This window comes from Eschrichtius robustus, chromosome 17, assembly GCF_028021215.1.
Source record: "Eschrichtius robustus isolate mEscRob2 chromosome 17, mEscRob2.pri, whole genome shotgun sequence".
Lineage (NCBI taxonomy): Eukaryota > Metazoa > Chordata > Mammalia > Artiodactyla > Eschrichtiidae > Eschrichtius > Eschrichtius robustus.
Genome location: NC_090840.1, coordinates 29,251,351 through 29,265,453, shown reverse-complemented (window position 1 = coordinate 29,265,453; position 14,103 = coordinate 29,251,351).

Below are 14,103 nucleotides of genomic sequence, written 5' to 3'. Positions count from 1 at the left end.
AAGGCCGTGGAATAAATCAAGAAAGAGGAGAGAGTCTCTTTTGCCAAGTCTAAACTGAGGCGAGCAAGGGAGAATTTCCTTGAGAGCTGTCAAGGTCTCATATAAAGTGCTCATCTCCTCCTACCTTCTTTTTTCTCTTTAAAAAATTAATTTTGCAGGAGAGACTTCCTAGTTGAGTACATATTGATTTAAAGCAATCAAAACTTCTAAAGAATCACTTTTCTAACAGGAATTGGGTAAAAGAAAGAATTTCTTGCAAAAAGATGAGAATTTCCTTGGCTGACAAAGGAAACTTGGCATCTGGCATACCAAAAAACCAATTCAAAGAAATTTAAGACAGGATATTTTTGGGACAAGGCAACATTATAGCTTTCCTGGGCCCTAGGCATTTTTGCCTTTATGGGTCCCTTCTTCATAAACATACACACACACGCACAAGCTCACACACACATACAGGTATTTATGGCTGTATTGATATAAAGATTAATACCTTAATATTATATATTTAAACATTTTCTTTTATCTAAATGTTCATTTTTTTCTTCTGATTTTAAAGGAAAATATTTTCATGGATATCTAAAAGTGTTGCCCGAGTCACTGTTTTTCCTGTACCTAATGGGTAAGTCAGGACTGTTTTGAGGTGGGGACAGAATTCATTTCCCTCAAGGGACTTTGCCACAAAAAGTGGAGAAGGATTTTCTGTCCTGTGGATCTCTGTGATCTTTGAGAGCATAGTATTGGAGTTAAAATTGGGGCAGCAGGACACAGTTTTACACAATTCTATCAGCCTTAACATCATATTGCTCTTATAATAAATAAAAGGATAAATTATAATATTAGTGTAAATTTTTGCAATGTTGATCTCAAAATCATTATTTACTATTTATTTCAGTCAATTCCACACAAACAAATATGATTCACATTTAGATTTACTTGCTTTTGTCCTAAGACTCCAGAAAAGTGTATATCTCTTTGTGTTGAGGTCTTCTGGTTGATGTCACCGTGAATTCTTAGGCAGTGAGCTATTTTTGATTTCTAGTAACATCAGAAAATGTAGTTTGTAGTTACAAAGAACCTTTTATTTATGCCTCTGTAGCTGCATAGTGTCTTGTGGAGCCCAGTAAAATAATTTTGATTCTTTGCATAATTTTGTAATATTTACTTAATTCAAAAGGAGAGGGCCTTGCAGTTTCTACGAGACTCTTCACTAGGCCCTGGGGATGTAAAGTTGGTAAGTGCTAAGAGTTGAATACTAAGTCTATGAAAGTAAGGTGGGTTCTAAAGATTCTGTGAAGGTAGCTAGGCTTTCAGATCTGCTGGAATCATTGTGTCTTTCTCATTTTCTGTGGAGCTGGATTGTGGCTTTACTAACATGGAAGTAATAAGAGTATATTTTGATTAATAAATATCTCTAAAACTTCAAGCACCACCAAACTGCAGTTCAGAAAATAGATTCTTATTATTCAAGTGAGTTTCCCCCTTCTCTCTCACTTCTGGAAAATGAACTCATTTTCAGTGGAGCACGCCCTCCCCACAGAGCTGCGCTTGGGGAGAATGTCACATGCTCACTGCAGGGCAGAAAATATATCTCACCTTTGGATATTCAGCAGAGATCTACATTTTTTTATAAACTTTTTTTATTACAGTGATTGTCTTAATACTTTTTTCTGTCCATTTTTTTCAATGATGGAGATGGCTTTGTGCCTTCATGTAGATACATTCAGAATGTAACTTTATTTTACTGAGGGCATTCTTAGCAGGCAGTCATGATTCAGTTATGTTCAAAAGACTAAGATTAGATTTTTAAATATAAAAAATATTAATTATCCTGTCCCCATGTTTCTACTAGAGGGAAACACTTGTTCCTTTAAGAATAATTCTAAATAAAGAAACTGTACAGTACCTGAAAAAAGGCACTTTTTTCCTGCCCCAGGAGGAAGAAATGGCAGGCTATGCATCAGGGAAATATACTATAAAAATCTTGAAGTCCATGCTCTAATTATCATAATAAAAAGGCTTCTAACATATTAATCTTGCTAAAAATATAAAATAAAATGGAAAAGTATTTGCCTTCCCCCCTCAAAGTAAAGATATTGTTAATATATTTTACAAAGTGAAATATACATAGTTTATTAAACATTTAACTACAAAACTAATAAGTTAATAAAAAGTTAACTAGTCTCATGTTTGTTACAATTATAGTTTTCAAGTAAATATCTATGGAGGCTAAGAGCCAATCCCTTCTTGGGGCTCCTGTAGGTCTTTGCACACATATTCATCCATACAAGTATTTTCGATACCACATTCTAATCAGACACTATTACGATCATCAAGTTGTAATCCACCACCCCAAGAAGCTGCTGGCTGCTCATTTGTGAAGTAGGAATAATGACACCCACCTCAGGGTTATTGTAAGGATTCAATTAGAGACTATGTATAAATCACCTGCTACATCAAGGCACTCAGTAAATGGTGGCTCTTCAGTTCACCCGAGACAGTGTTAAACCGTTAGAATATAATGTAATGAATGCAAAATTAAATACTTGGGCAAGGTTCAGGGAAACAAGAAGAATGAGCTTTCCGCAGCATGCAGCTTTTTGTGGGGAGAGGGAGGAGTGTTTGGGTTATGGAGAAGTCCATTCTAGCACACTTGCATATTTGTTTTTCTTATTAAACTGAGCCACCTGAGGTGGGGAACTGTATCACATTATTCACCTCCGAATCCTAGGTATGTATCACTTTTATCTGGCATGAGCTCCAGGACACAACTAGTAACTACCCAAGTAATGCTCTTTGAAATTATGAAGTCACTAATCCAAATGAAGGCAATAGCAGTTGCTCTATACAGAGAAGCCAGTCGGTTAACAAATAGCATTGTGCTGTAATTAGACTTGGTTTTGAATCTGGGCTAATTTACTAGCACTCTGACCTTGGGCAAATTGCTTGGTCTTGCAAAGATTCAATTTCCTCATTTGAAAAACTAGGATAATAAAATTACCCACCTGCTAGAGTAGGCAAGGACTAATGTACATAATTTGTATAAAAGATTTAGCACAGTGCCGATATTTAGAACTTGATAAATCCTAGTTATCATTACTACTATTATATGTTTTTTGAACTCCTGTTATGTGTTTACTATTTTTTAGGTACTATGTGGGCTGTAAAAACTGGAGTCATCTATCCATTCATTCATTCAATAAATCTGTCAAGTACTGTTACGTGCCAGGCTGCAGCACACGAGCTGCAGCCATGCACCAGATCCACAGAGTCCCTGCCTTCGTGGAGCTTACATGGGGATGGATGGGGGTAGAATACAATAAATGAATAAGCAACAAGAAAAGTGAATTTCCAGTGAGGTAATGAATAACGGGGTGGATGTTATCGTAGGTGCAGTGGTTATGGTAGACCTATTGAAGGCAGTGGCATTTCTGGAACCATTAAGGAAAGATCTGGGGAAGGACATTTCAAGCAGAGGAAAAAGTAAATATAAAGGCCCTGATCAAGGACATTTCTAGAACAGAAAAACTTGTGATGGGAGCATTGTGATCGAGGAAAAGAAGACAAGGAGGTGAAGTCAGACGCAGGCAGGGGCAGCTACCCGCAGAGCCTTTCAGACCCTACTCCCCCGGAAGGATTTTATACTAATTGCGCAGGGAAGCCACCAGGAGGTTGGAAGGAAGGAAATGATACAAACTGCAATAATATAGTGTGCTTCAGAACTAAAAGGAGTTTAGAGATTATCTAGTCTGATTATTTATTTTATGGATGAGGAAATTTGTAGAGGTTCCCAGAATGCACTTGCTGTTCCCTCACTCCCTTGCCTTTGACCATCTGACGATGACTTTTCACAAAAAGATTAAAACTCCTTTTCCTGACCCATCAAGCCATTTTAATCCTGGTTCTGGCTTCCTTCTTAGCCTCTGAGTCTCTTGACATTCTTCTACCATAGGATGGGAGGCAGTATCACATAGTAGCCAAGAGCCCAGGTTTCCTGAGTTTGGATTCAGCTTCTACGACTTACCCTCTACTCAGCCTTGGATGATTTATTTCACCTCCGCAAGCCTCAGTTTCTACATCCAAATGTAATAAGAATACCTAGGGTTGTTGGGAGTGTTAGATGGGCAAATTCGTGTGATTTAGTCACGTAAGCTAGCATGATGCCTGATGTTGTTAGCTGTTCCATTAGGATTCTTGTTAGTGTAGCAGAGAGGCATAGAACTGTGTAGTGGGAATGAACTTTCTGAGAAGATGGACCTGAGTCCAGATTCTGGCTCTAACACTCACGCACTGTGTTACCATCACCTTGAGTGAGCTACACGATCCTTCTGAACTTTACTTACTTTATTTGTTAATTAGGGGGAAATTCTAGGTCTGAAGCATTATGATGAGAACTAACATCTGGAAGATAGCAGATATGGTTTTGGAACATTTTCTTTATTTAATAAATGATATAATTATTATTATAGTACTTCCCATTGTAAAATCATGAATTGGCTTTTCTGTTTCTCTAACTTGGATGAAAAAACTCACATTTACTTAAGGAATATGTTTGGAGTTCCTACTCTTATAAAAAAATAACATTTTTGGAAATCTGATTATGCTGCAAGCATGACTCTGAAGGTTTTACACAGCCCTGAGGCATAGATGTAGGTCAGTTTGCCCCAGGTTGTCCCACTCTAGAGTTTGAGTACTTAGCCATCTGCTGTGTGGCCTCAAGGTGATATAGTAACAGTGCATTCGGATTATGCATGCATTACTATTCTGTAAAACAAAGTTATATAGACATACTTGTCAGTTTTCGGGTTTCCTACCAATCACTAAAGTGGCAGGAGCTGGCACCAAGTATACATCTAATAAACAGATGAGTTCAACTTCCCTTAGTAAACTGCTTTTCAGACGTTTAAAAAGTTAGTTCCTAAATGTGTCTTTTTCTTTCATGGAAACTAGTAACATTTCAACTTTTCCGTAGTAATTAAATCTATTTAGTTTTTAAGAGTAGTTGGTGAATTCAAACATTGTTTCAATCAACTAGAACTGGAATGAAAATATTAAGTGAGACAATTACACTAAAAATGCAAATTATACATTTAAAATATTTTATGTTCCATGGCAGCTACCACACGTGGCACCATGAAGTATTCAATTTAATAAAAGTCCACCTCTTCTTAGAGCATTGGTTCTCACCTGGGGGCAAAACTGACAGTGTCTGGAGACATTTTGCTTGTCACAACTGTTGGGGGGTAGTGTGCTACTGGCATCCAGGAATGCTGCTAAACACCCTATAATGCACAGAACAGCCCCCTGTAACAAAGAATTACTCAGTCCAAAATGTTAATAGTACCATGATCATGAAACTCTGCCTTAAGAGTATCTGTATGGTAATGCTTTTGTGAAAGTTATGTATGTATCCAGCAACACATGAGCCCTAGGAGAGTGCTTTGCCCATAATATGCTCTCACTCATTTTTGTTGGTTGGATTGGATAGAAAAGCATAAAATCTCACATCTGCACCTTACAATGATTGTTTATTCACTTTGCTTCAGCATATCTTCAATAATGGCTTTTCTACCAAATCATGAGAGTTGGTTATGTTAGTAGTAACTTTATCACATGATTAAACTTCTCATTTGCTTATAAATCACCACCTTGAATGGGGAATTTTTGACTTCCTTTTAGTAACCAGAACAATTTAACTTTTCCATGCAAGGGGAATTATAGGCATGACAAGCAGTTTTTTTCCCCTTATCAAGGGCACGAGTCAGGATTCACTGGTGTCATAAACTAGAGGCAAAACATACTTTCCCACCGCAAATTTTACATTTGAATATATACTTTTAATGACTTTTGTTGTTGTTGTTTTAGGTTGTTGGTTAGGGTGCCCTCAAGTGTCTCCATGTAGTTATGTCTTTTCCCCCAGTGAGAACCTTAGCCTTTAGCCGTCATTTTAAGAACAGGAGTAAAGTAAATTACTTTATGCTTCTAGAGCGTCACTCATGCCATAATAGCCCATGGAAGGTTTAGATCCAGATAAATTTGGTTTTCTGGAAACTGTCTTAAGAGTATACAAATGGGAAACCAGCACTCTTATAATCTTAAAATATATATGGATAGGCCACAGGAAACAGAGATGGTTACATTTTATAATTCTGTAGTTTGCTCATTTTGTACTTATCCAGGTTAATCCTAAACAGAAAGTAAGTTTATTTTATGCAAGAAAAGATATCTTGAAAAAAAAAAAAAAAAGATATCTTGAAAGTTTTGGATGGCTAAATGAGGATTTGGGGATAAAAGAGAAGTAGTCCATAACCTAAAAATATTGCTCCTGATGTTGCAACTCCATAGCATTTCCGTTATACTTCTTTGCTTCATATTACTTATGTGCATTTGTTTTACCACTTCACAAAAATTTTCTTTGTTTTACAAGCCACAACATTTTCAAAGATATTCCACACAAATTTTCTCCATATTTCTGAGTGCCTCTGTCTCTCTTTCCCTTCCTCCCCCTCCTCCTCACCTCCCCTCCCTCTCCCCTCCCTCTCCACCTTCCTCCTCCTCCTCCTCCCCTTCTTCTTCTTCTTCCCCTTCTTCCTCTTCTTTCTTCTTCTGCTTCTTCTTCTTCTCCCTCTTCTCCCTCTTCTCCTCCTTCTCCTTCTTCTCCTTCTTCTTCTTCTCCTTCTCCTCCTCCTCCTCCTCTTTCTTCTTCTTCTTCCTCCTCCTCCTCCTCTTCTTCTTCCTTCTCTTTCTCTTCCTCTAGAGCATAGTGCCTTGTATAGAATACACACTTGAATTAATAAATTTCCATATTTTAAAAGGCTGCAGGGCAGTGAACTTTTTTTTAAAATTTATTTATTTATTTATGGCTGTGTTGGGTCTTCGTTTCTGTGCGAGGGCTTTCTCCAGTTGTGGCAAGTGGGAGCCACTCCTCATCGCGGTGCACGGGCCTCTCACTATCGCGGCCTCTCCTGTTGCGGCGGAGCACAGGCTCCAGACGCACAGGCTCAGTAATTGTGGCTCACGGGCCTAGTTGCTCCACGGCACGTGGGATCCTCCCAGACCAGGGATCGAACCCGTGTCCCCTGCATTGGCAGATTCTCAACCACTGTGCCACCAGGGAAGCCCAATAAATTTCCATATTTTAAGGGACAGAAGGAATAGTATAGTAAATATCCCTTGAGTTATCTTTGATATGATGGGATGCCTTTTTGTTTCTTCCTTTTCTTGTTTTTTTTCTTTGGCCATCTTTGACTGAGCGAAAAGAGTTTATAACCAATTCAAAAAACCACCCAACCCAAGGTCAAAACTGGTCAGTCAAAACTGTGTGCTAGACTTCTCACAATTCACAGCAGGGCCTATTTGCACTATTTTTCTAATACATATGATAGAGTTATCCTTTCTACTTCTACACTCAGCTAATCCCCACTGGGTGCGACGGTGAATGCAACAGTGGCCCAGTGAGGTGAGGAATCATAGAACAGAGTGAAGTTGATTGGCTGGCAGGAGACTGTCTAAGCTGGTCTTGTTAGTGGACAGCGCCAAACCAGCTGCCTCCACACGCAATGCACACACCTCGGGGTGCACATGAAGGACCACTCCATGGCAGGAAAAAAAAACCATGAGAATGTTTCTCTTAATAGCTATTTTTTCACTCCCTGAAAATTTCCACTTTATTTATATTTTATAACATATATAGCAGTATAATACTGTGAGTATATAATTCATTTTTAAAAATTCTATATTGGGGGTTCATGTTCTAAAACTGAGCCCTAGTGGCTACATCATCCAAAAAGAGTCTGGAGTCCAGTATTGCCCTAGAGGCCCAGGTGACCCAGGGCCAGGTTTTGCAGGTCGCCTGTGCCCTTGGTTCTGCTATCTTTTCCTTCTTTCCAATGACACTGATATCACTATTTACCATGTATTTCATGCCCAGTGTGCTGGGCACCATGGCCATGCCCGATAAGGCCTTCTCCTCAGCAGTCACAGCCACATTTAGTACAATTTCTCTTGAGTAATGTTTGAAGGTGGACTCTTTCTTTTCATTTTTTTTTTCTCTTCCTTGATGCTTCCAGGTAGATCCTTGACCTACTTTTATTTCTTTTATACTCGACACATAATTGCTTTTGAAAAGCATGAAATCCTTTAAAGAAAAGGGTTTTTTTAGTCACTTGCAAATACTTTCAAAATTATATATCAAATATTGAATGCTTCTGCCCAGCTAAAACCACTACAATCTTAGCAAGCTGCAAACTTTCTTCTTTGCTCCTTGTGGTTACTTCATAATTCCTCTGAAACTCCCCACCCCTATTAGGGCCTAATCAATGTTCCATATCAAGCTGCTAAGAACAAGAGGCTTAGTGCACCTCACAATCTTGACAACAGGCTCTTTGTTAGAGAAAACAAACTAAAAGAAAGAAATTAGACCTCCGATGAAATATCATTAAAATACTTCTTTAAGTTAAAAAAAAAATTATAGAGGCAACCAGAGATTTACACTTCTAGTTATGAATTGAGCTGCCAACTAGCATTTCCTACCCCCCTCCCCACCTGCCAAAACAGAATTTGAGTTTGATTTCTGGTAAATTCACTGCCTGAGTAAATGTTTTTCTCAAAGAATCATCCACTATATTGTAAAGCTCCAGGTAGTAATTACAAGTGTGTGAGGATATATGTGGTGTATATGTCTGTGTTGTTTGTGGAAGGCAGGACATTTACCTGAATTGACCATCATTTGCTTGGGGTGGGGTGGAACCTGTCAGTTGAAACTCTTTACTGAATTTTCAAAAGTATCATACTTTGCTCATTTCTGGCCATAACACAAGCATTTGAGTTAAAGAGTTATCTTGATTATGTATGTGGAATTGCTATGAGCACAAAGGTGAATGAAATGAAGAACTAAAATGACAAATGAGAAAATAAAGGCAAATTTATAAAAGTTCAAGCACTAGCATGAATCGTGCCAGTTAGTATCACCAGAGCCCAATGTCACAGGCTCATTGCCAACTACCTTCAGTTTGCATATTAGAAGCATGGGTGCTAAGAGATAAATACTCTGGTAGAGAATCTCCTTTTATATCTCCTAAAATATATCTCTTCTATACTCAGTTAAATTTGCAAATGATAAGGTTTGGATATATGTAAAACTGTTTCTCTTCTGGCACCCACACTCTCTGTACAGACAAGCCTGGGTGGCAGCAATGGAAACACCTGCTTTTCTCCAAGAGCCCTTCCAGATATCAGTCACTGACCTTCCTAGGATGAGGACATAGCTCCCACCAGCTCAGGAACTTAGACCGGCATTCATTATTTTAGGACTCTCACTGCCTCTTCCATCTGTCCATCCATCCGTCCATTCCTCCCTTCATTCAACAAGTACTTTTCCAGCACTGACTATGTTCCAGATAATTGTGTTAGGTACTGGGGCCTCTGTAGTATAACAAGACAGAGAGAGTCCTTACCTTCCTAAAATCTCCCTGCCCCCACTACTCATCACACTTACATACACACATGTATACACCGACTTACATTACAGATAGAATTGATAAGTAATCTTTTTACTCTTAAAATTAATTAATTCCTGGTACAAGAACCTGAGCCCTAGGTCTTCACTGGATGAAAGTTTCCGTATTGCCGACTGTCGAAATGCACCTTTTCCTGCTTTGTTCTCAGTTCTTCCCTGGGCTGGGCCCCACCCTTCCATCTTCTCTGCTTGGCTTGTACAATCTCCCTACCCATGTCAGGCCCCTGCTCTGGGGTCCAGTGTTGCATTAAACCAATCACACACACAGGAGGGAGAAGTGTGAATTCTTTGAACCCAAGTTGCACTGTATTTTCAGACACTTCCATTTGTCATATACTTTCACGGGACTCAATTGTCCTTGGGGGAATTACTTCCCTTGAACAAATGTGTTTGTAACCACCCAAATTTCAAATGAGCTGAGTGAGTATGATAGAAATGTACGGGCATGCTGAAACAGAATATGTACATTTAATGGCCAAAATATTTTTCCTGAGCTTCCAGGCTCCTCTACCTGGGAATAATTTAAATACAAGGGAGAATCTTATTCCTCATTTACTGCACAGAGTCGATTCTCACCTGGCTAAAATTAGTTTTTAAATCACTGGGTTTTATGCTTCTGTAGTGCACTTGGTCCCCTGTGACCCCACCGTTACACTCACTCTTACTCCTGCTGATTATCTGTGATTATCCACCTCGTCAAGTTGTCAAGTGGTTGCCATTAAATGCCTTCAAATCTGAAGTAGTTAATTAGTTCTCTAGTCATTCCCTGGATCCTGGATTTTAAGCCTCGACTGTTTTATTTCCTTTTGTACAATTGGAGCTGAGTTGCCCCAAAATGGATAAACTCATCCTCCAGGATGACTTATGCATCTCATTCATGATTCTGATTTTATGACATGCCTAGACAAGTCCCAAATTAATTTCATGGCAAGAGGCTTCCTGTACTTACGGTGAGGATAGATTTTCCACTTCACACAGCACTCTGAGCTACTCTATCCTGCCAACATTCCAAAGTCAGCAAAACAGAGTGAACACCATAGTTCTCTCACCTCTCTATTTTGGTTTAGTTTTTGGATGTTTTGCTAATCATACATTTCCTCAGAAGGTCAGGTGCAGAGCTCTGGAATAGAAACTGCCTCCAGAAAATTTTCTGATCCTCCCCAAATCACCCCTTCTAGCTTTGTGCTGGTTTCTAATGGAGCCACAACTTGTTTTTGCTGCTGAAAAGTATCAGACAAGAGTTATCGCCATTATTTTTAGAAACCATTTCCCCAATGCCAAGCACAGAGGGAATTCATTAGGGGAGCCCATTATGGTAACTAACTCCTTAGTCTTGTCTAAATTGATAAAACATGGATTCATGACCTTACTCATAGAAACATCAAGAAAGAAACATGACTTTAAGTATTGAATAAGCCAATGGAATTTTTCTTGGTTGAAGTAAAATTAACTTACAGAAGATAATAGTTAACTGCTGTTGAGAGTTTTATTATGTCTGGAACAACTACTCTAAGAGGTTTACATATATTAACTCATTTAATACCTAACCCTCTGAGCAGGTACTTTTATCACTCTTGCTCACAGATGAGGAGAGTGAGGCACAGAGAAGTTAACTTGCCTGAGGCCACGTGTCGGGGGAGTGCTGTGTACCTTGTACCCAGGCCTCCAGAAGACTGAACAGGATTGTAGTATGTTCATTTCTCATTTGTCTCAGTTTTAGTGTACCAACTACTAACACACAGGCCTCACTTTTGGAAAATTCTCGGAAAGGGGCTTCTCTGGGGGCACAGTGGTTAAGAATCCGCCTGCCAATGCAGGGGACACGGGTTCGAGCCCTGGTGCGGGAAGATCGCACATGCGGTGGAGCAACTAAGCCCGTGTGCCACAACTACTGAGCCTGTGCTGTAGAGCCCGCAAGCCACAACTACTGAAGCCCACGCACCTAGAGCCTGCGCTCCGCAACAAGAGAAGCCACCACAATGTGAAGCCCATGCACCGCAATGAAGAGTAACCCCTGCTCTCTGCAACTAGAGAAAGCCTGCGTGCAGCAACAAAGACCAAATGCAGCCAAAAATTAATTAATTAATTTTTTTTAAGAAAAAGATTGACCATTTGTTTAAAAAAAAAAATTATCAGAAATATGTAAGACTCTCTCACCATCTTTTCTGTTGCGATAGATATTGATGGTTAATATTGAACATTTGGGAAAAGGAAATAGGGTATTCAGGATTTAAAAATAAAAACCCTCATTGCTCTGTGAATGACATTTCATTTGTCATTTTTGTAATTATTTTGCTGTCATCTAGGGACCCAAATGAAATTTTTTAAATGTGTTGCTGCCATCCAGTGATCTAAATGAAAATAACATGCAAACTTGATTTTGTCTTCTTATTTGTATTTTAAGTCTTTAAGTGCTACCTTAGGGTCATTTAAAAAAAATCATTAAATCTTCATATACTAAACTTGAAATTTTTAGAATTTCTAAAAATATGACATTTGCAGTTTTTCTGACTTCTCACTTATTCTTTGTCTGCTAAAATAATGTATTTTGCTCATGTCCACAGCTCCTTTTTAGTATCAAATAAGAGGGTATTAGAGGAGAAACTAAAATCTCATTAATTTTATTTATACATGGTATCTGATGTGGTTTTGGACCATATGTATTTCTTTTAGAACAATTTTATTTGTGCCAATTCTTATTTGAGTAACTGACATACTAATTTTTCACATCTATCCAGTTGTTTAGAGTTGATCAATTTCACCCATATTTATTTAATTATGTAAATGATTATAGTTAGACACCAAAATCTTCAGTTTTACATGCTCTATGTAGAATTCTTCCCATTCATCTACATAAGTATTCACTGATTGCACGTAAAGAATTTTGGATCAGTGGTCCTGAATAGTTATTTACCTCTTCATAAATATATTCTGTCTCCCCATTAAAGGGGTAGGAATTATATACACCCTCTCAAAATGTAGCAATGCCCTATATTCAGTAAATTCTTATTGATGATGCCCCATTCATAGAGTTTTAAGGATATAATCATCTGACTATTGTAACACACGTCATTCAAATTAGTTTCTGCCCTTTGCTGAAGTTTTAAAATAGCTGAAATGATTATATCTGAAGAACAAAAGTTGGCAGATGTGGAAACATTTTTCACCACAGTAGCTCCTAGCCATGTCCCCTCTGTAGGCTGTGTATGCCTAAAATGTAATTGTTTGGAAGACTGTGCATGATCAGGAAAATCGTCCCCCTACTGAATAAGGACACAAGTGTGGTTTCAATATTCTAATGGACATTTATAATAATTCAGCACTTTGAGTTGCAGGGAGAAGTTGAGAGGAAGTTTTAAGTTGGGTGATAATTGTGATCATTTGCAATGACTTGGATGGGGGTCAGGGAATATATGTTCTACTGGAAGGCTACCACCTGAAGCTAAAGAGATCATTTTCCAAGGAGACCCAAACTGAATGAGATGAGCAAAAAACAGTATTAGTCTTAATCCTGTGTTGTTAAAGAAGATGAGTATTTGTCCTGGGTTCATCTATGTTCATGAAATCAAATGTTTATTGAGTGCTTATCAAGTGCCAGACACCATACTAGGCAAAAAGGGGGATGTTAGTGTACAAGATTCATGTCTGTGCCCTAATGGAGCTCATGGTCTAGGGAGATACCTTCTCTTGATTAGACATTTTCCCTTAAAACAGTTCCAGACTTGTCCAGCCTGTGTAAGCTTGTGTAAGCACCATTGTAGCTAGAATTAAGTCATGTGTTCCTTCACCACATACGAGTGTACATTGGGTACATTTTTACCGTGCTCCCAGCATTACCAAGTACCCTGAGAGAATCAGTTTGTGTATTACCACTAACTGATGAAAGCTCCACACCTCCTAATTTCAAGGGGTTTAATTAACACAACCAGTTTGCACTGACCAACCTGGTTTTACTTCACCCAAATGGTAAACCATTAAATAACATTAGCTTCCTAGGACTCTGTCACATGACTTGACTTCCAGCATTGCAGGACTCTCCTGACCCAATACCATTTTCATTCTTTAGGGTAATTCAATTATTGCTGCCATTTTTGAAAGTAAGTTAACATATTAGCCAGTGATGTGATAAAAGATTTATCAAAGCCACTAACTGCAAAATTAGACTTTATGTCTAAAGATATTTTTGAAGGTCTCAATGTATGGATTTTTTCAGTGTTAGACTGGTGTTATCTTGATGCACATTTAAAAAAAATAAGGACATAAAGACTACAGTCTGAGTTGATTCCATGCCCCTAAGTTAGCAACCATGGTACTGGTATGCACCCCAGAATCCTAAACCAACTTTGAGGCCTCTGAAAACTAGTCCACACTGTCAAATGTATGGCTACACATTCCTCTTCTGTCTGCAATCTCCTCGGAAGGCCCCCAGTAATTGCTTCAGTTGCTCTACAAGGAATGTAGCTTCCAATCCAACTCAGAATTTGAGTCACTTCAATTATAAAAACAAACTTACAATTTTCTCCCTCCTTAAAAAACACAACACTCAACTGTTTACATTCATGTCTTTATTAGTTTTGATGATCAGTACA